At 44.0% G+C, this 23455-nt stretch overlaps 1 protein-coding gene across 1 annotated transcript in view; it reads left to right on the forward strand.

The window, feature by feature from the left end:
• Nucleotides 1-2830: 2830 nt before the first annotated feature.
• ACVR1 (activin A receptor type 1) overlaps nucleotides 2831-23455 on the forward strand; it is a 325334-nt gene continuing 304709 nt past the window's right edge. Inside the window, exon 1 of the mRNA XM_078681708.1 lies at nucleotides 2831-3080. The gene's annotated coding sequence lies outside the window, so the exon portion shown is untranslated. The remainder of the gene's footprint in view (nucleotides 3081-23455) is intronic.

The following is a 23455-nucleotide window of genomic DNA, read 5'->3' on the forward strand; positions in this document are numbered from 1 at the left end:
ATCACTACAGGATTTCTCTGCCTCTAAGCAGTTGCTCTCATCAGGCTCCAGTGTTTCTTGTGATGAACTGCCATCGGAGGGAGGCTGCTGACTGGGATAATGTTTAGGCACCAGCGATCACAGCACAATCCGTTGAAGATCAGATTTCACCCACTTGCTGCAATCCAAAGTGACACTACCTTGGATCATGAGTTCGTATGTATAACGCATGCCAGTGGTTCACTTCTCTCCTGTGCTGGGAACCTGAAGCTTTCTTATTAGTTGAAGGCCGGACGACGGAGGTGGCAGCTCAGGGTCGCAATTGGATCAGTGTCTAGAGGCTGGGATACTGGTGCTTCGGTAGAAGTCAATGCGGAGTAGCATTGTGGGGAGTATTGGGGAGCCAAACAGCCTATCCACCGGCACCCAGGCCTCAGTCACAGAAATGGGCAGCGCAGGAAGCTGTCCGAAGGCAGTGACAATGCTCTTGGTGAGTGCTTTTTCAGTCCGCAGGAATGCAATGTGGTTTTCTTTCCTGCGCTGGGACAGTGGTGCAGGAACAAGGTGATCTATTTGCGCATTATTGAGGCAATTGGTGCAGAATAAGAGCCAGATGATGGTGTGTGGAGTCAGGCAGCTGTGCTGATGGTGCATGTTCAGGGAACGAGTCTTTTGGAGCCTCTATCTCTCCTGGTCGTCACAGAGACAAGTCAGCCGCAATCATCACAACACAATGCTCCTGGCACTTGGCAATCATGGGAGCGAAGCAGAGGCAGGAGTCAGCAGCACTACAAAGAAAAGTCAACAGATTAGTGGTGAGTTGTGAGTGGCGCAACACCTCACGCCCTGCATCCTTGAAGGACAGTGCACTAGGTGCTTCTCTTCCCCATCATCCACAAGGGAAAAGTCCTCTGTACCAGCACCAATAGTCACATCCCAGAAGTCATACCGTGGTAATTTGCTAAAACTTAGAAAAATGCACTTTAGTTCATTTTTCAAAGTTACATGTTGTGCACACACATGCCCTTAGGGCATGTGTGTGTGTAACATTTGTGCACAGGTCCATTTCAGGGGTGTAACAGGGTGTCCTTTGGACACCCTGGCACCCTTGAAATAGCGGAACATTAGCGATTCGGTATACCGAATCGCAAATAAGGAATCTGTAGGAATCGTTAATAACATTGCGATTCCTACATGCATCCCGTTTTGCGAGTCTTTAATAGAGATTCCTTAAAATTCGCTATTAAGGACTCGCAAAACATAACTTTGATGCATCTGCCAGAATGTCTTTTATTTATGTGTTTAAAAAACCTGCAATAATAGAAGGCATTGTCATTTACAATACCAATAGGTCAAAGTTTCTAAAATGCGAGACCTATTGCATTGCAAATGCTTGCTGCTTTGAGGACTTCCTACAAGTTGAAAGCCATCCGTTAGGAAAAGAACTAACCTTTCCAAAATGCATTGTGTCCTATTTGCTAGGATGGGTAATAGTAAGCATTTTATTATTGGTTTACTGACACCCAGGCATTTTTTTTTGCAGTTTTATATAGCGTGAACTCGATTTGAAGGTTTTGGAGGACTTTACATGAGCACCAGTTCCGATTAAATATACATACCTGCCAACTTACAAATAAGTGGGGGAAGGGCCGAGGAGGGGGAGGGCTGGTGAAAAGAGATATCTAACCCTCACCAAGCTCCCACCCCTCCCAAACAAAACCCAAAACAAAGGGTCATCAAGGCTGTGGCCGATGTCCTGGGGTATTTTCACACCTTTTAATGGACATCGGCTGCTTACAACCCCGAAAACGAGCTGGAAATCCACTGTTTACGGTGGTTTTCAGCTCGTTTTTTTCCCCTGCTCCTGCCACCGTGTGATTTCTGCTCCTCGACGGATGACCGTGTGAAGGGCAGGGCTTTAAGTGGGCCGAGTCTCTCCGGGTCTGAGCACCGGCAGTTTTTTTGAGGAAGCCTCGAAACGGGTCTCTATCGGGCTCTGTTTTGTGCCGTGGCACAGGAGGTCTGTTTTTTTTCCAGGTGTTGTAGGGGAACAGTAATCCTTTAAAGAGAGTCATTTTCTCTCTGGATTTCTCTTCTCTTTTCGGAACTCAGGAGCAGCAACATTGACATGGTGTCAGTGCCAGGGCTTTATGTGGAAGCTTTTTCAATATTATATACAAGCCACAGTTGCTGCTTATTTATGTTCTGCAACTAACAACCATTGACAAAGCCAATAGTCCTGAGCTCTTGCAATAGGAGGATTCACTTGTTGTATCATATATCTGGATGCAATGACAGAAACAACAAAATACCAGTGGGGCGGCACACTGTGATAAGCACAGATTTTTAGCTTACGTGTTAAGCCACGCCCTTAATTACATTGGCCACGCCCCCTTGAGAGACCCCCCCCAGTTTTTTCATCCCACTTAAAGCCCTGGTGAAGGGGGCTGAAATCGTATGTTATTGGTGGCTACATGCGAGTTGGCAGGTATGCAGATAGGCGCATTCATTTTTTAGGCTCGGAAAAATGTATTTGTTCAGAATCACAAGACTGTGGAACCAGTGGAACCAATGCCGAGACTCGAACCCCAGCCCACAGTTCCAAAGTCGTCAGCCCTGTCCGTAATGCATCATCTTTTCCCCTTTTTTTACAAAAATAAGAGACGCTCGGTTCCAAATGAAATCTCAAAAACTGCGACAAGACCCCGGCGAAAATTACAAGCGACATTAAGCAAAAAAATGACCATGCACAACTGAAACTCATCAAATTCCACCAGCAACAGCGGCCCACATGAGGCTGGGCGATTTCTTCCGGAGCAGCTGGGGCTGTCCTTTCCGGTGCCGCAGCAGAGGAGGTTCCTGTGAAAATTGGTGCACCGTCTTTTTCGAGGCGTGCCATTTTTTCTAACCAATCGTGGGATGTCTTTGGTGGTACAGCCGCTAAGACCCTCCTAGTTCCGCCTCTTAGCATGTCAATCATTTTAAAACCAAACCTTCTGAGTGCCTACCTCCCCTCGCCTTCGCATATTGGAGTTGGTTGTAGTCGGAAGGAAAATATAGAGTCAATCGGAGGTTTAAGAGCTTCTCTGGGGAGACTGGAGGTAAGGCCCATGTTCCTGAACGTCCTGCCTGATCTGGGAGGGCTGGCAAGTTTAGGGCTCAGGGGACCCAAGAGTTAATGGAAATGGAGGATTTGATCCTATAGGAGCGCCCACGGTCAGCATAGATAACGTGAAAAGTGTTGGTAGGGTCAATGTTCATAATTAAATGCGCATTTGCTTATAGTTCTCGCCCCTGCTTCCGTATATCGCATTAATTTGGTCAAGTACCACTGTTGAAAACAAACTATATTTTCAGTTTTGTTGTTTATGCTCAAACCTCATTCGTCCCAGAGAACGTTAAAACTAGGATGCGCAGCCTTTCTTTCTGTTGCCCGCTGTCCATCATTTGTTATTTCTGTTGTTGGCGTATAGCAAAGTGGGCACTGCAGTGTTCGGGGCGCGCACTGTTTATAGTGTTGTAAGCCGTGAGTGATTGTAAAGATTCCCAGATCTCTGAAAACCTGCCATCTCTGATGCATTTTTTTCCTGCAGCTGTATTTGTATTGCAATGACACAGGACCGTGAAGTGTGATAGTAATTATATCGGAAAATGCAGCTTTCAATGTAGATTCGTTTTAACGTGTATTTGAAAATGATGGGTAAAATCGTGTTAATCGCAGACAACGCTACAGTCCCTGAGCACATCACATACTTTTGGGGCTAACTGATGTTTTGTCTGAATCTGTTCCCAGCCGGGATTCCTGGCTTGCACACATTGCAGGCTGCACCCTCCCTCTTCCTTGTTACAGTTTCCTTCTCTTCAAAGCCTGGAATGCAAGATCGGATCTTCTCAAGCCCACAAGGCAGACGTGGTTGCAGATGTTGTCCATTACGGTGCTTGCTTTTAGAACCGTGCTTTATCCCCCACGCGAAGACACAATTTTAGGAGCTATTAACACATCGGATATTTTTTTACTGGAAACTTTTAAGGCTGTTAAGCAAAAATGCCTAATTTATTGGCATTGATGCGCTTTACACATGAGTAAATGCCCCACTGATCACTGGTGTTTGCCACCCTTTGTCATGCAAAGTTGCCTGTGAACTCGATTTATGCTTTCAGGTTAAGTCCAGTCTCTCCTGCTGAGTGATACACATCACAATGGAGCACAGTCTGAGACTCCCTGGCTCCTTAATTTCTTTCGACACATTGGTGGGACAAGGCAGTAAATGTTAGCTAGTTTCAAAGGACACTTAATTTCCGATTCGTTAGGCCATCGATTTCACTTTTGGGATTGTTTTTTGAACTGTTGACTTGAAATGGTTATCCTGGGTGCACGTACAGTGTATGTTACAGCACACTTCGCTCGCAATTTAAAACTTAACCCCCATTATCAGTGCGTTTCAGAAAATAAAGTTCCATCTAGTAGTTCAAATTCTTGTTTTATATAGCGCTTACTACCCCTGTCGAGGCGTCGAAATTGGTAAGAGATAAACAGTGCCTTCACATTTAAAATATTTTGGGAAGCTTCCCAAAATGGCCCAACATACTGCATGCTCTTTGCTAAATACTTGTTCAAAATCATCTTAAATTGTTCATTATTTTGAACATATACCATACAAATACATAATTTGACTTCAGATAAAGACTGTCGCGATGCCACTGTCTTCCCGTTTTCTGTCATAGCCTGTATGGTCTCCACCATGATTGTTGTTCACTCATAGTTTAATGTTCTTCTGTTACAGTCTTGTTAAATTTCAGTTTGAAAATGCACGGTCTTGTTAAATTTCAGTTTGAAAATGCACGTGACTCACACATTTATCCCAGGGTTCAACCTTTAGGTCCAAAGATGATCTAAACTGTTTAGATGATTTTAATTGGCTGTAGTGGAAGAGATAGATGGTTTGCAAGGGACAATTAGGATGTCAAGCCAACAGAATGGCTTGGATGTCAGAAAGAAGCCTTGTTCGTGTTTATTAGTAGCATAACTATATTTTTAACAAAGTATACAAAAAGTGTTTTATTAATGAAGCTTTTTTTTATCTGACACATAATATATACCACAGTTGTTGCTGTTTCTCACCACCGTAATTAATGGCTGATTTAATGATCCCAAATTTATTGGCATCAGAAGAGTAAAAGGTTGAGTTGGGCCTGTAAGAATTTGAAAGCTTTTGCTCGTGGGTCGACAGCTTATCTTATTATGCCTAAAATTCATAAGTGCTATCCCTTGTTTTACCAAATTTTGTTGACTGCTAAAGGGTAAAGACCACTCCCGTCTACCATTGGTTAGCCTGGTGATGTTGCACCTATTTGGATTTAACATATGTTCTGATGAGAGAGTGACAGCTTGTGTCATGGCCCATGTGAACTCGGATTCAAAAGACCCTTTACGTAATTCCAGGAAGTATGGGTCTATGTAGTTAAACCAATTCTAAAAGACCTCTCTTTTTTTTCTCCATTGAGGGTCGAATGATCGTAGAAGGAAATAAGAATTTTGTATCACATGAACATAAAGATTAACTTAAAATTCAAGCATGTGCTCAAATTGATTACTTCTGTCTTTTGGCTTGATCATTTTTTTTTACATAAAGGCAGATATGTTTGATGGTCCAGATTTGGGTTAATTCAGATAGCTGTTGAATATATTCAGTATACAAAAAAGCCAAATGCCTAGATTTGAGAGAATTCTTCAATTGCATGGTAGGTGGTTGCAGATATCTTTAAATAGAAGAAAAAAGACTGCTTCTTGAGGCTTCAATCTTAACTATTAGTACAGATGTGTACTGCTGGGAACCTTTATCAAAATGAATTTGATACCTATCATGTTTTCAACTTTGTAAATGCAGTGTTTTTTTTTTATTAGGTCTGGCTTTAATCAAGACATGTGAGTGTACCGAACTCCTATATAGTAACATTTATGTAGGCTTTCAACCAACTAATTTTTCATTGGTTTGTTGCGTCATTCACGGTTACTTCTGCCACATAAGACGTACAGCCTAGGGAAGTTGGCTACTCTTCTTCAGTTGTTGTGTAACTTCACTGTGCATGTCTGCGTTCTGCTCTTTTACAAGGAACACATCTGCACACAAAGTAGTACTCTTTAAGTGCTGGGGATTAGATGTGCAATGCACCCATCCCTCTCTCCAGTAACGTTTTACAAAAACCATGACAAAACAAACTGACAAAGGCAAAAGGTGGGCGGCAGGCAACATCACTCCTGTTGGCATTGCCATTGTTTGTTTCACGCTGCAGAACATGTGGGTGTGTCTCTGCAATTCTTAGAGGTACAGTTCATGAATGCGAATGTACCATTGTGGATATGTTTTCAAAGCTGATGGTTCTGGATGGCTTTTGAAGATGGTAGCTAAAGGGGTGTTTAGGTTCCTCAATGGTGGGATTTTTAGTTGACTGTGACTAGATGTGCAGATGGAGCAAAGTTTTTTTAATTGAATGAATGAACCTTACATAGGCTCATTAATGACAGACTCTTTTTTGTGGTCTTGATGTTAGTTGAAAGGGAGTTCCATAGGTAAGGTGTTACCAGTGTGAAGGATTACTCGCCAGAAAGTGCGTGTTTTGCCTAAGGACAAGCTATCATCATAGGAATATTATCGCTGGTGGTATGATCTTTGTACAGAGAGTTACATAATCTAAAACAGTTAAGTGACCCCTGTAAAAAATGTATGAGTTTGACATGATGATGTGATTCTGAAATATTTAGTGTAACTTTAACAAAAATACTACAGAATGTATATGGCAACTGCACATACACTCGATGTGAAATTCAATTTTAATGGAACTGGGATGATGCCTTAAATAGTCAATATGATGACAATATTTAGACATATTTATTATGTTGTCCATATCATAATTGAACAATCACAAAAAAATAAGAGCAAGTAAAGTCACCCATTTATACTGACAGTATTGCTCATCGAACACACCTTCCGATGAACACCTCCGTTTTCTTGCCTAATTAGTTTCTCCTTAAGAATGGCAAAATAATATAATAGAAATGTAAACCTGTTTTTTTAAAGCATTTCATATTTTGCCAGTTCTTTTATGCACAGAAATTGTTGGTCAAGTTACACTAAGTTGTGATTAATCAGAAAGACCTAGAATATACCTATTTCGGTCCTGGACAAAAGATTGTATGAACAAACCAAATGCAAATAAAGAATTGGAGAGGAAAGGACACAGGGAAATAGACGGACCTCTTGCAGTGAGACCATGCAAATTCAGAGTTCTCAATAGATTACCTATGTTTTTTATTTCGCACCAGAACTAGTTCTGGCATGAACGACAAAGAACATGGGCGTTCAGCATTGGTCAACAATGGCTTTAGCAATGCAAGAATTGCCAGGTGTCTAGAAAACCTTTCATTGTTTTGCCTCTCTCAACAAGCTTCACCTGTAATATGGAGAAGGCAGAGTTGCCTATCCATTTACCATTCACTTTTGGAGTTTTGTTAGCAAGGGGTTGGTGTATGAGTGGCAATTTAACTATTAAATTTGTAACAGAATCAAAATGCACTTTAAATTTTTTTTTTATGTTTAATACCTTTTGTTCCAGTTCACCCTCTTAGCCCATCTAATGTCTGGTAGATTTCCATTTCATCAGTCTGCTTTTCCTTCAACATGTCTGACCCATCCATGCCCCGGCCATTCCAATTATGACTCCATGCTCTTGAATTGTTTAGTTACTTGACTGCTAAGCCTTTCCCGCTCTGGTGTTAACCTGTTTTTGGATGTTTGGGGCAGTTTGCTCTTAAACCGTCATAACTTTTTTTACACAAAAGGTATCCACTTAAAATTGGCATATTTTTTTTCTTTCAACATCCTGGGGATTCTAAAAGTAACTACATTTTGTAAATGTCACTGGAGGGAACAGAAAAAAAAGAGTCAAAATATAGCTAAATTGTGTTTTTTTTTTTTTGTGTGGGGAAAATGGGGATATAAGTGATTCTGGGACACATATATATTGTTTTCTAAAAATGACATCAACGCAAGGTGTGCTGAGCTAGAATCGCAGCTTTCAGAAACAAGTAGAGTTGTATCATAAAAACCTTTTGTGCCACAGTTTTAGCATTTTTCTTAGAAATAGTCCGTTTTTCTTTTTTTAGTGGGGTTACCTTACTTTTTAGTTTGTGCTGGAAACAGGTGTGAAACCCATGGTTGATCATGTAAAGATATACATTTATGAAAAGGAGACAACATTCTTAATTCAACAAGGACTCATTTGTGTAGATTCCTCAAGGTATTTCCAAATAATCTATTTGTTGAAATAAAAAAAACCAATGAAAGTGATTTGGAAAAGAAAAGCCAGGGGTGACAATTTTTCATCTGTCATTTATTTTTTCTGGATGGCAGATTTACAAAAGCATTCTACGGTTACTTCTGATAGACCTGTCTGGTCGGGTCTGTTGGCTTAGTGGACTAATGCGTCCACTGCATGGCTGTCACAAGTTTAAATCCCAACGGGTCCAATCAGCCTTTCATCCTTCTGAGGTCGATAAAATGAGTACAATTGAGTTGGGTAACAATAAACATGTGTTATTCAGCGCCAAGATATCCTTGGGTGAACGTGCGCTTCACTAATACACATTGTTATGTCGCAAGGAAATTTAAGGTTTGAAGGTTCTTGGAAAAAAAAATCAATACCCGAGGCTAACCAGTGAGCTACAGTTTGTAATTTTTTATTGTGTACAAACCATGCATTTGGTAAAATTTAATGAAGGAAAAATGGGTATGAAGCAAACCTATGAAGTGTACAGAAGATACTCGTTTAGGAATAGCAGTTATTATTTACCTCGTAATTAGGGCTTACCCATACTATTGTGATTCAGATGCCATTTTGCTACATGCCTTTTTAGGTCGAGCTCTAGCGCATGCGTAGCATGCGTGTCTAGCTCGGTACCTATTGTTTTTAGTTTCCTGGGAATCTGAGACAGCATTTGTCCTCGTGATCGCGCTTTTTTTTGCTGGCTGTTTGCTGTGTGTGCGCGCTGTTTCGCTTTCGGGTTTGTGTTTGTCAAGACGTGTAGTGCAGACAGACACTCGCGTACACCCCCACCCCCCCCCACGGTCATCGGGCTCTTTTAACACACACACACACACATACATACACACACGTGCGCACACATCCCCCTCACACCCCACTCACCAGGTTCTTGTCGCGTGTCCCTCGGCAGCCTGCGGGTCATTCTTCTTAACAGGCGGGGGCCGCGGGGCTCTCCACGAGCACGGGAGCCCCGCTAGCTGAGATGCAAATCTTCCGGCGGGCACAGCAGCGCGGCTCCCGTCAGCTTCCTGTCCCAACAAAGGTTGCCTGGCTTCCTGTTGAAGCCGGTTAGGCTTTGCTTTAGCAGGCCATTGGTCTTGGGGGGGGTTTGTCTTGAAGGGGCCCTGGGCTCAATACGGCTCCCGTGTTGTGTCCCCGTTCCCGTTCCATTTCTGGTTCTCTGGCCCTCTGCTCCCCGACCCCACTCTGGGACACCCTTTTCCCCAGTTTGTGTGTGGAAAGTGCTGGGTTCCCACCGCGGTCATGCGCTTTCTCCCTGACTGGAGCTGGTCCAGGGAGGGTCGCGTGGTGTTTGCTCGACCGCCAGCCCCTCGTGGGTGCTGGGCGGTCGGCCGCGGGGTTTTGCTCTTGTCCTGCGGGTAGTTTCCTCTCCTCGAGCACCCACCACGTGGTTCGGGTGTTGGACAGGGTGGTCCCAGCAGATCGTTCTGCATTGCTCTGTCGAGCCAGGGTGTTCGGCGCAGGCTAATGCGGAGTTTTGCTGGGGTGGCGATGTGTCTCCTTTGGGGTCTCAGGTCCGAAGTCATTGGGCTTACCCTTTGTCACTGGGAAGGGTGCCCTTCCCGTGCCTGGAGCTGGCATGTTCCTTGGTCCTCCGCTGCACGTCTCCGATGGCCGCGTTCCTGGTCCAGCCTCCGAAGGGTGGGGCAGGGCTCCTCTTCACATGCGGCCAATTTTCTCCCCCTCCCGTTCGTAGCCTCGGCCTCTCCCGTTCCTCCGAACGGGGCTCTGACGCTGCTGTGTTTTATACGGTCCTGTGGTACATTTCAGCCTTTGTGTCGGCGTTCGCGTGCACGTCTCCTCCTGTTTCACGGCCGCGGGCATGCGGCTTGTCTTGTACTGTATCCATGTGTGCGTGCTCTGTTTGACCAGGGGGTAGGGGTCCATGTGTGACGCCATGCTTTGGGGTGCATTCATTCTACGTCCATTCAGTATGTGTTGTGTGTCACCTTTCGTACACATAGCTTTCATCTGGTGTTTATTTGGTGTGTCTGTTGCACGCTTTTCGTTTTTTGTTTAGGGCCGGGACATTAAGTGATTTGCCCAGAATCACGTTATGCTTGAGACTCCCCCCGACTCGAACCCGGGTCTCCAGCTTCATGGTCCGCCGCTCTAGCCTTTAAGCCACATCCTCTTACGTTGCTACTGGTAGCTGCCGACTAGGCCATGTCGAACACAGAACAGCTTTCCGGTGCGGTCCACAGTCGCTAGTGCAAGAGCGCCTCGAATGAGCTGTGTGTTAGTGCAGCGCTGGCACAGTGGGCATTTAAGAACGAGAGTCTCTCACAGTACAACGCTGGAACAATGAGCAATGGCACTATGTTAGTGCAAGGAGATCTCCGTTGATGCGAGCGCTGTTGACTAACCGAAACTGCAGATGCGGCAGGCTAGAGCTGTCCGATGATAAATGCCGGTAAAAGAAGCTGTCAACTGTTGTCCTGGGGTGTGATAAAACTGCTCACTATTGTCGTGCTGGCACAAACGTTGCGCATTCGGGACGGGTTGGTACAGTGGACGTGTTCATTTATGGCTTGCTGGAGCTTTTCAACAGCGCTCTGAAACACAAGGGGGATTATTTATAAGCCCTTTGCGCCACTTTTGCGTTATTTTTAACATGGGAAAAGTGACGTATGGGTGGCGCAAGGGGCTTGTAAATAAGCCCCAAGGTGCCTGGGCGCTAGCGAGACGCTAGTGCAATGGAGATAGAACACGGCGCACTTCTGACGCAAGGAACTGACGGAGTGCTAGAACAAAGATGCTTCGTATTTAGCACAAGGGGCTTTCGAAAAGTTGCAGTGCTCCAATACAGGAGCTTTTGAGTTATACGTGCACAAGAAATGAACTGGCACAAAGGTGCTGTCCAGTAGGGATGTGCTGGCACAAAGAGGTGTTCTATTCCACAGGGGAGGTACACCCGAACTATAATCCAGGTACAAGGGAGCTCCAAAGAAACTGTCCACTTCGGCAGGCATGGTCGCAACATATAAAGCGCTTGAAGTGAGATAAGGTGCTATGCTAAGAGCTCCTACTCGCTGGAGGTGCAGCAGCAGCAAAGTACGTGCAGTGCAGACACAAGGGAGCTTTCCACCGCTGGACAGTTGGCAGAAGAGATTCGTCCTCTTGTGCTGTGTTGGCACACGGGGGCTGTTCAGAAGTGTAGTTCTGGCCACATATATGATCCCTCATCCAGCACAGGCAGAAGAGAGCAGTGTCAGACATCTATCTGCGCAGTGCAACCAAAAACGCGAAGTCTACTGCTGTACCGGTGGCCACAGGGGGGCTGTGCACTCTTGCAGTTATCGAAAAATAATTGTGGTCACTGGTTAATCACGAGCAGCTGGGAGCTGTACACTGGTTACCTGCTGGCACGTATGCGCTATTCACTGAAACAGTGCTGGCACACTACTGGTGCAAAGCTGGTACATGGAGCATCTCTACTGGTTCTGTGCGCCAGTGATGGTGCAGCATTTGGCGCATGTCAAGCCAAGTGTGTAACTGCTGTTTCAAGAAGGATCGTGTGACCTCCCACCACCCCCCCGCCACCCCCAGGTCACAATAGGCCCCAATCCCAGTGAGACAGTAGTTAATTCGGTTATAGCAAGATAGCACGTGCTTCTGAATAGTGAGTAACATCCAGATAATACTTCCAGCTGAAAAGAAACCTGCGATTGAACGAGCATGCACCTCTCTGCACAACATACATGTCACATGCTGCAATCCCACAGGTTGTGGATGTCTGTACCAGAGGAAAGACATTCCCATGCCAGTGACAGTTCAGTTGGTTAAAGCACATGCTGCAGATGTCTGTCAACCTCTGCTAAATCTCAGAGGTTAGCGAGCGTAGTCCAGGGACTCGTGCTGTCTGCAGGTAGCATGAGGCCTGCAGCACTGCGGGTTATCGCACCTGCTACAGGGAAGAGTGATTGCCTGCTTAAATGTCACTGATTGTGTAACTGTTGCACTTACTATGTGGAGACGGTGACGAGTCCAACACTCGTATGGTTAACATTCCTACTGCATATGCAGGTGAATAACCCACGGGTGCAGGTTGCAAAGCCAGTGCAAGTGCTCAGCGGGTGAATGCACCTGCTGGACAACAAACTTGGTCTGCAGGGCAGCATGCTCCAACTACAGAACAAGCATTTACAATGCAATAGGTCTCGCATTTACGCGAGTTTAAGCTATTGGCGCTGTAAATGACAATGTGTTTTATTTGTTTAAAAAAAAAAAAGGCATTGTCATTTACAATGCCAATAGCTCAAACTCATGTAAATGCGAGACCTGTTGCATTGCAAATGCTTGTTTTTTCTTTTACTCTTGCTTACATTTGGAAGCCAAAAATGCAAAGGAATCCAATTGGTAATAATTGTTCTACTATTCTGCGTTCCCATATGTCTCCCGATTAAAAACGGTACCCCAGTTGTGTGGCTGGGCCTAGCACCTGCGAGACAAAAAAAAACCTAAAACCGACCTGAAGACATCACACTTCACCCTGCAATATCAACCTTTTTTTCTGTTCGGGTAGCTGTAGATTTTGGACCCTAGTTCAGCCGCCATGCAGAGAAACTTCCCAAACAGACTTTTTTGAAAACTAGACACATAGGGAAGTACAGGGTGGGATGACTTGTATAGATCCTGCAACTTTTTTTTTTTCCCTTTTCCCCCAGAAGTTTCTGCAAACCTTCAACTTCGCATAAAGACTCCTAGTTTACTTATATTTTTTGTGAGAGAAGTTCTGGGAACTGTATGGATCCAGATATTTCTTACCACTCAACGTTCCCACACGTCTACAAATAAAAGAGCTACCCTACTTGTTTGGGTGGAACATCAGGAAAGACCCCAAAATGCAACACAAACAGTTTGTTTACAATTTCAACTCCACTCTGAACTTCTCCAGTCTGACCTTCTCCTCCTCATCCAGAAGCCACTGCAAACTTTGGTGGAAAAACACACATTTTCCTAATATCTCTTTAAGAGAAAATTCATGAATCTACACATTTTCTACCACCCAGCGTTCCCACATGTCTCTGAATTAAAAACAATACCCCACGTGTGAGGGTGGGCCTAGCATCCCAAAACACAGTGCTTGGATGTCCAGGTTTAAAAATTTTTTTTTATGAGAAAACCCCCCAAAAAACGCTCTGATATTGCATTGAGCGTAGCTTGCGTGGATTCCATGTTTTCTTACCGACAATGCCCTACACACCACAGGCTTCCCTCGCATTTATGTGGATCCTTGCAGATTCCCGATGTATCCATTATATAAATGAGAGGAAAATGCATACATTTAAGAAAAGTTTGAGGTTTGTATGTCATTGTGAGTAAGAGAACGTAATGGGATCCATGCAAGGCACACTACCCTGGGCTCCATGGGGGTCTTGTTTCCAAAAATGTCTGGGCCTGGTAGTTTCCCTGCATAGCTGCCGAACCAGAGCCCAGATACAGCAGTTACCCCCACTGTAGATCTCTCCATGATGTGTTTTGCAACCTTTTGTGTCGCTGGTGCTTGGTCGAGGCACACCAATGTGATACTGTTTTTATCTGGAGACTTGCGGGTATGCTGGATGGTACGAAATTTGCAGACCTGGACTTTGTCACAAAAATTTTAGTAAAATGTGTTTTTTTTTCCAAAGCTTGAGGTTTGAAAGGTATTTGTGGTAAGAGAAGGTCCTTGGATTCATGCAAGCCAAACCTCCCAGGGCTCCCCAGGATATCTTGGTTTTGTAGGTTTCCTCAGATATTATCCATTACTGAAGTACTAACTCTTACTGGTTGGATTTAGCACCACCAGTAGAGCTAGGGTCACAAAGAGCTATACAGCCTCATTAAGGCACCAACCACTTTACATTCCATTCATATGACTTTCAAGCACCACACACAATGCCAGTCATACCGCCAGCCACAAGCCCGACATGTAATGAAGTTAACATACCAACACCCCGTCTACCTCAAAGGGCCTATCGCATTAATTGACAACAGGAATGAAATGCTAATCACACCACCACTCGCCAGTCATCAGACAGCTTGCATCCTAACACTACTCCAGCAACCCTCTACATACATACCACCAGACATGATGTAGGTTGGTGCCTCAACAAGCTTCACAAAGTCCGAAAAGAAGCCTAAGACAGAAACTTTTTACTACTTGTCTCCTTGAAAGTCCTGACTAATACCGCGCACTTGCCAAGTGAACCTTTGCTAACATCTCCCTTTGGTAGCCACCTGAGGTTCAGAAGATGCATCGTTCATGCACCCTTAGGGCACTCATTCTGCTAAATCTAACTCCAGGGGCTTAGCTTCAGAGGTGGTGTATGGGGTGAAACACCCACTCAAATTATTTCTTTCTCTCTCTCTTTCTCTCTCTCTTTCTCTTTCTCTCTCTCTTTCTCTCTCTCTTTCTCTCTCTCTTTCTCTCTCTCTTTCTCTTTCTCTCTCTCTTTCTCTCTCTCTTTCTCTCTCTCTCTCTTTCTCTCTCTTTCTCTCTCTTTCTCTCTCTTTCTCTCTCTTTCTCTCTCTTTCTCTCTCTTTCTCTCTCTTTCTCTCTCTTTCTCTCTCTCCTCCTGCCCCCCTCTCTCTCTTGCCTCTTCTCTCTCTCTCTCTCTCTTGCCTCTTTTCTCTCTCTCTCTCTCTTGCCTCTTTTCTCTCTCTCTCTCTCTCTCTCTCTCTTGCCTCTTTTCTCTCTCTCTCTCTCTCTCTCTCTCTTGCCTCTTTTCTCTCTCTCTCTCTCTCTCTCTCTCTCTCTCTCTTCTCTTCTTTCTCTCTCTCTCGCTTCTCTTCTCTTCTCTTCTCTTCTCTTCTCTTCTTTCTCTCTCTCTCGCTTCTCTTCTTTCTCTCTCTGGCCCCAGAGTAATCTAACTAACGCTCATCCCTTTGCACCTTTTTCAGGGTGTGTCGCTGCATTCTGGGCCCAGGGCTTGAGTAGCATGGTAACATACCCTTTCTCTGCATGCCAGTGATTTTACCTACAATTGGAATTCTACTCAAGTGTGTGCTGTGCTCGCTTGTTAGAAGGCAGGTGGGGGAGGCTGACGCTCTTCAGGTGTGTATTCTTTTTTCCGTATTCCCCAGCTTTGAGGTCAGTCGCTCTAGCCGTAAGGCTACATGCACTCAACGTGTTCGGAAACTCTGATGTATGTTTCATGTATGTATTGTCCTACCAACAAGTGCTTTGAAGCGGCTAACAATTATCAGCAGCACTGTAAGAAAATCAGATAGTAAAAACTGAATTCTGACATGATTTTGGGAACGTACATTTGTAGTTTAAAAGTTGCGCATCATGTTTTGGTTGACTAACGGCTGGGCATCGGACCAAGCCAACTTTTAGTGCAATGTGTACCTGGCGCTGAGTTCTGTGGTGCTGGGTTGGGGGGCATTGTGTTAGAAAAGCTTCTGCTGCAGCAAAGTCCCTTGTGTGCTTCAGCAAGATTCAGACAACAATAAATATATGATAACACTAGTGATTAACCGCTTCCGTGCGGCGCCGATTCCGCCCCTGTGCTGGACATTCCAGAACAGGGTGCGGTCGTGACGGAACCGTTCCGTCATCAGCACAGCTCAGCCGTGACTGATGACGGAACGGTTCCGTCACAAGCATCGAAGGGGTTAAAAGTTATGTTCCTGCTGGAGAGAGATCGGAGTTTTGTCTAGTGGCAGTTTTGACTGTAGTGCAGAGGATAATGTGCCTTCTGCAAAGAACATCTACCATGCAGATCCCAGAACTGTATTTATGTGGATAGCTCAGTGGGTTTCTGTTTTTGTCCGAGATCCTTTTGTTACTTGCTGTTCATAAATACCAATCCTAAGTAATATACCACAGTGACCTATGAACTGTCATCAAGGAGCTGCATGCAAACTGCATGGTATAAGTTAGAATGTTGTGTTTTCCCCAGTCTTTCATTACCCTGGCCCATTCTCTTTCTTTAGGACCGTCTGCATGCGCCATGAGACTCCCTTGGATGTGAAATGTGTGCAATATAAATATCCAAACTAGACTAGACTAGCCCCTAATGTTGCTAAAGAGGGGTTGGTTTGGATAGAAATACAATCTCATTCATATAGCCAATCCCAACCACTGTGGTATGTTCTAAATCCTAAATTGGTGTTTCTTCCGACCAATCACTCTTAGAATATACTATCTGCTAGCATGGATGACATCATCCCTACACCTTGTAATCCTCATTGTTTTATGTGACATTTCCTACATGTGTGATTTATTGGCTCTGCATAGTTCGTGTGATGTAAAGTGCTGTGCCGCACTACACTGATATGAATAGTGCTATACAACAAATGCATTTGCGAGAGGGGCTGTGGAGAGATGGAGGACAATGTCGGATGGTTGTAGTGAGGAAATCTGTGGAGAAGGGCACCAAAAAAGATTGTTGCACCTGGTGTTAACAGCGCTAAAGCCGGCCCTGGCATCAAAATAAGTTGCATAAACAAGAAACAATAATAAAAAACATCCCTTTTAAAGTCCTTTTTTTCATTTAACATTTTTGTCCTTTTGTGATGCTTTGACTTGGGTCTAGGATGAAACTTAAAACACTCAAGTTCATTTTTCAGGTAAAAGTGGTTTTGTTTCACATTCCAAGTGTCCTTTTCAGCACATGCTAGCAAGCTTTAGTTATGATACTGCAGTTTGCAAATACATAGTAGACACTTTGAATTCTATGCTTACTTGTATAGTGGCTTAAGACTATATTATTGCTATCAAGAATGTCCTTGCTTTACTAAATAACTTGAAGCTAATGTCCCTACGCTTGTCCTGTATTCCTGTTCAGTGACATCAGACAGTTGCTATTCTTTTCAGTTGGGTCCGCCATGTTGCTAGCTGGAAAATCCCACTCGCACCCCCCTAACATTTTTGACTGATCTATGTCCCTGTCTAACTCCTTCCAGTGTGTGGATACAAGTTGGGGGCCGTATGAGTAAGTAAGTTTGGCGTTTTGTCTCTGTTGGGAGGAAGAAGTTCAGGATAATAACCCAACCAACCTTGAAATACACTCCAGCTCTGTTGGAACAGCTGCAGCTCCAACTGAATTAGGTTTGCAGATGATCCAGGAGCTGAATGGCATAAATACCATGTATATTGAATGTTGCCATTTGCCATGCTCAGCCATCATCTTTTACCAGATGCAGTTTTTGTGTATAGCATTGTAGGGCAGAAGCATCTGGTTATGCTTGTGAACCCCACCTATGTATCTGTTGTAGTCCAGGATACAATTAGGCTACTGCACTTCAGCCATCTGACCATGCACTAAGGCTTAGGATGTTGTCTCGTCATGTATGGTGGTCAAAAGGTACACTTGCTGGAATCTTGAATATGAGTGTTAGCAGTTCTCATCACATACAGCAATTAACTGTCCTTTTGCAAGCTTCCTATTTATCATCTCCACTGGAAGCCCTATTGTGTTGCTTCTAACCGTACCTCAAGCAGTTGTGGCCACAGGAAAAACTTCTTGAAGAGTGGAAATTCAGTGTAGAAATTGATTATAGATATAAGTGGTGCTTCTTATTCAGTAGGGACTCCCAAGATCCCAGACAATTTTTCTTGGGCAGAGGTGTGGCGCAGCGGCCCGGGCAGCTGACTTCGGAGCACTGGGCTCATTGTTTGAGACCCGGCGCTGTTGGAGGCTCAGCTCAGCACTATGTGACTCTGGGCAATAGCTCACTTAATCTTCCCGACGGCCCCCAGTGCCTTGAAACCTTACGGGGTGATATGTTTGTGCTTTACAAATATGTATTTATGGGTAGATAATGTTTCAGAACAATCCGGTGTTGAAATACTGGAGTACTTCATTGTTTATATACGTAGGCTGTAGGTACAGCCTGTAGAGCTTTTACAAAGTAGGTACAGTTTCATACTTGCTTTTTTATATACTGCTCAAACAGCAGCCTTTCTTTGTAGAACACCAAAGGCTCATCCAAAGTTAGGTTTATTCCGCTCTGTAAATGTGTTTGAAACAGCCTGCAAAGTGGTCCAGCACAAGATGGGGTTGTCACTGACCTATAGCATGCGCTGCATAAGAAAAAACGATCTCCTTGTTAGGGTAGCAGAGAAAAATGGTGTTAGCCACACTAGGGCCGAAAGACCAGTAAGAGGATGCTATTAGCTTGTAAATAAGGCCCGTCGGGGTGGGGATGGGCGGGGGGTCAGAGTCAGACAGCAAAACGTACTTAGTTTTTCAATATTGATTGAAGCACATCAGTGCACTCTTGAATGGGGCTGAAGGACTGTCTTGCAGAGAAAATCAACATCTATGAAGAGATTTGAAAAAATCAATTGGAATGAAATTGTCTTTGTTCACAGAGCAGCCCTCTTCAATAAAAGGAGACTGGTTTGACTGCATCTGGAACTGTGAAACTTGTAATTCCTGCTCACCAGTCCAAGACTTGCGTGGAGAAATGGTGCATTACTGGTTGGGGGATGAAGTTCACTTTACTCCAGAGGGATGTTGGGGGCCAATAAGCTCTCCCGGTACTCCTGTAAGTCCGACGTATTGGAATTCCTGAGAGCTGGTCCTGTTATTGCCCAAGAAGTTGTAGTACATAAAATCCGAACCCAGTGGTATTGCATTTTATCAAGTACAATACATCTAGACTACCCATCCAGGGTACTGGTAATCGGGTCCTAAATGAGTTAAGGGGTCAAATGTAGATAAACTATTCATTAAGGGGTCTGCAAAGATAAATGTCAAAACAACTCAAAACATATACTTGCTCATTTGAAGAATAAAATAAGACCACACAAACATCCATTTAGCAAAATGGTACAATTGACTCCTGCCAAGAACAGATAAAAGCAGGGATCAGTTTACTTAAATTACTGCCACCCTCTATGCTGCAGTAATTGAGGTAGGTCAATTACAGTAGATCGAGAACTGTGCAGGATTTCTCCTCTGGCCCCAGCCGTGGTGCTCAGATTAACTACTGAGCTGCAGGTTGATTAGTGGTGTTGGTTGGGCGTTCAATTCTCCTTCCGTACGTTTTTTTTGTTTAATCAGCTCAAATGTAGAATGTTAGTGCTGAAGCCACAAATTAGCAATGGGAATTGTTTAAAAAAATCTTCAGTAAGCATTTTGAGCAGCATTGGAGCCAATGGACAAGCGGGGAAGACAGGATTCTGTTTCAGCAACTGCATTTGCCCCTTGTATCAAGTTTGGATGGGTTAGTGCATCATGCTCTTAAGCAATTGTAGATTTTTTAACCAAACCCATCTTGCTCTTCTTCATTTTAAAGACTTATTCAAAAGACTATGTGAATTATAAACTGTTTTTCATTTGAGCATCACTGTATTCAAACAATTAATGTGTTCAACCACGGTGTTAAACGAATTATAGGGGTGGCAGGTGAATAATCAAACTTTTTTTTTCCTTTTAAAAAACCTGGATACTTACATGTTCTTTGTGTGCTTTCGGAGTCTTTTGAACCTTTCATTAATTTAAAATTAACACTCTAGCCAACAGAAACACAATAAACCTAGAACAGTCCCACCTCTATTTGCAGGCCTGGCCCTATTTTAACTTGCACAACCTACAGGATTCCAGAGGTGGCCGCCTGGGAGGCGCAGCTTCCCCCGCTCAGGCTTTAGTATTTGGCTGTACAAAAGCAGAAAGGGATTCCCTGATAAGCCATTGCATGTTGCAACTGAACATGCACCTCAGACAAAGGGGAAGCCCATCACTACTAATCTTGGCCCTAACTTGCCATGGCTTGGAAAGATCCACTTGATAAATGTCCCAAAGTTTTCCCGTCCCTCCAATTATGAAGGCGAGGAGTCTCTGATCAACAAGGCAATTCACTGGAACCGTAACGTAAGAGGGTGTAGATCCGATATCGGAGAAGAAATCACTTCTGCAAGGAGCTACCCTGGCCAAGCACCATGCTTCGATTTTTATCGAGTTGATATTAGCTGATGGATAGATTGCAGATAGCCTGGTGGCCTTGGACAATAGAACATGTCCTCCAAAAGGCTCCTCTATTCAGTTTAAATACCCCCAGCCAGACAATTTAGACATGCATTTAGGTCCAGGTCCCATTCCACCTAAACACTCTCAACCTGATAAACCTATTACAACAATGATTCCAACTCCAAACTGCCCCTCTGATAATGCCTCTGTCCTGGGTGACGTAGACTGCCACAACAGAGCACACATACCCCTTACTTCATCTCAACCTGGGGAACATTTACCACTCTTTAGTTCCATTTTGTCTCCTCTTGAATCTACCTCCACGGGCAGCAACAATCTGGGAAATGCTCCAAGGCACCATTTAACACTAGTCTACTGGAATGTGACGGGTGTAAAATCCAAGCTACCTTTACCTGATTGGAACAACTTTATCAGAGGCTTTGACATCTGCCTATTCCAGGAAACTTGGAGTCTGGATCCCGTGTTCAGAGCTGGTTACACTAACCACTGGATTCAGGCCAAAACCAAGCACTGCCTCAGACCCTATGGAGGCCTGCTTATATGGCTTAGAATATCTCGAGATTGCTCAATGCAAGAGTTAGCAATTTACTCTCCCGTCATATTGAGAATCTGTTTGATTGATGATTATAATGTACGTGCTAGAGCAGGGGTCTTCAAACTGGGATGGGGAGGCGATCTATAGCAGACAAAGCAATCATTAGACCAGTTTTGTTGTGGAGGAGGCGGAGAGCAACACCAGAATTAGCCCTGAGTGCTAAAGCCCTACAATACCTTATAGAGTGAGTCACATTTCATAAAATGCATTTATAGAGTGCACTGTGACCAGACTGGTATCCTAGTGCTACGGCGTAAGTTGTGCAGAAGAGAGAGAGACCAGGAATATTGCGCTAATCCAGGTATCATTTTTGTTTTTTTTTGTATTTTTATTTTTATTTTGGGAACAACCAAGTCTTCAATGCTTTCATGAATGTTAGCAGGTCTGTATGTGCTCAGAGTAGGCAGAAGCTTATTCTAAAATAGTGTTGCTTTGACTGAGAAGGCTTGTACACTTCATCAAACCTTTCGGAATCTATGTTCCTTAATGAGGTTAGTAGTAAAAGAATGCAGTGAACTTGTCAGAGCGTATCTTTTTTTGAGTGGCTGAATTGTATTAAGAAATGGCTACCTGATCTATGGGATTCATCCTCTACCCTATGATAGTTTCAAGTATACCATTCATGTACAACTCATTCAATCGGGTATAAATGTATTCAAAAGCCACATCTATGCTAGCGAGAATTATGCCATATATCTTCCACAAAGAATCGTTAAACATCAAATTTGAAAAAATAGAAATCTATTTATTAGTTAAAAAACTAATCATACTACAATGATGATAAAACAAATAAAAATCCTATACCTAGTAAGCATGAGGTATCATATTATTAAATCAACAGTATTCACATAGACTCAAAAGAGCAATCACAAATAAATTCACAGTTCTTTAAAATCACAATATAATGACAAAAGAGAGTACATGAACACAGACAAACTCAATATGTCCTTTACTTGTTGCACATCTGTTCATGTAACGTAAAACATGCAATAATTACACCACTATTGAATCTGCACTTGATCCGGTATACAGGACATTCGCTGTCCTATCCGATCTACCCTATGTTTAACTGCTTGAGAGAGTAATTCCATAGCATAGTTATTTGTTAAGACAACAACCTCCTACACCAATTCAAAGTAGGCTTCACCTGGAAGAGGAATAAAGTCGATCCTTTTTCTGTGCACTAGATAGTAGTTGATGGTAGCATCATGTGTGCCACAGATTTTCTGACCTCTGATTTTGTAACTGTTGGACATATCTTATTGACTAACTTGTCGCGGGTCAGCAGCTCTGTAAAACGCAGACTAAGAGTTCATCCTAGATCATATTTTTAAACGTATACAATAGTTAAAATTTAGGTCACACATGCTGGGGACTAAATCAAATTTTAAAAGTTCATTGGTGCTTGATTACTATGGCACACCCTAGTGGTCCTCCTGATGCAGAGCAGTGTGACAAGCAGAATCAGCTGGTCTTGCAGCAGACTTACATTGTGTAGTACAATACCATGTAGTGATCCCCCACATTTTCTCTGTACTTGTCCTCCAAGCCAGTAGTGAGACACTTGGGTATCAAGTGGCTGAGGGGTGACTGGAGGACTACGGCAGTCCAGGGCAGGGGTGGGGAATTCCTATCTCCCGACGCCCGAGACATCTAGATTCCTTACAAGGGCAAGAGGTTTTAATTTCTAACTTGTCCAAAGGACAAGTAGAAAGTCTTACGGTAATCCGATACACAGCTGCAGCCTGTTCAACCCTTTTGGTCACAGCCAGTTAATAAGGAGCTCTGAGCAGTTTATTGGCAGTGAAAGGGTCAATGCAAAAGCTGGCGCCTGCACTTCCCCGGAGCAGAACAACATCATGATGGAGATGAGCACAAAGTTGCAGCTCCATATAAAACATCCACAGCACCGCCAGGAAAGAGTCTTTTGTCTTTCTCCCCGAGCACTGGTGTGGTTTGCGGGTCCTTTCATTTTCTTCGAGCACGAGACGCCTCTGACTTTAACCTTGTGACCCCCTGCCTTTCATTCTGTGCTTCACCCTGGAGCTTCAAATCGGCCCAAGATCCCTCCTCACCCTTGCCTCCGGGGGCCTACAGTAAAGCCCATGCTTTCCCTTCTCGTGCAGCCCCTGCGCAACCCTCATTTGCACTTTCCTTTGCCTGTACACCTTATGATTCACCTGGTGCATGTACTTGCTAACCCCACCCCCTCTGCTGCCCCGTCTGACTGACCTGACCCGCTCCCCTTGGCCTCTCGTATCTTACCTCATCCAGGGCTTTCCTTACAGCTCATTAGTTTCCCCATGAGAAATTCAAGCAATCCTCAGGCACAGCCTCATTTCTCTCCTTGCACTGGGCCTCTCATCTCACTTTGTGCATTCACCAGGGGCACCTGAACACGCTGCTGTCGCAGCTACAGCAGCTACAGCAGCTGTGGAGTTCTTAAGGGGCCTCTTTCTTTCTGCAGGTCAAGACAAAGGTTCATAATTGACATGAAAGGGTGCTTGGATATATACATGGATGAATGAATGAAAGGATGGATGTAAGGATGGATGAGTGAGAATAGATGGATGTGTGCAAGGATGAATGAATGGATTGACGAGTGAAAGGA

Source organism: Lissotriton helveticus, chromosome 3_1 (assembly GCF_964261635.1).
Source record: "Lissotriton helveticus chromosome 3_1, aLisHel1.1, whole genome shotgun sequence".
Taxonomy (NCBI): Eukaryota; Metazoa; Chordata; class Amphibia; order Caudata; family Salamandridae; genus Lissotriton; species Lissotriton helveticus.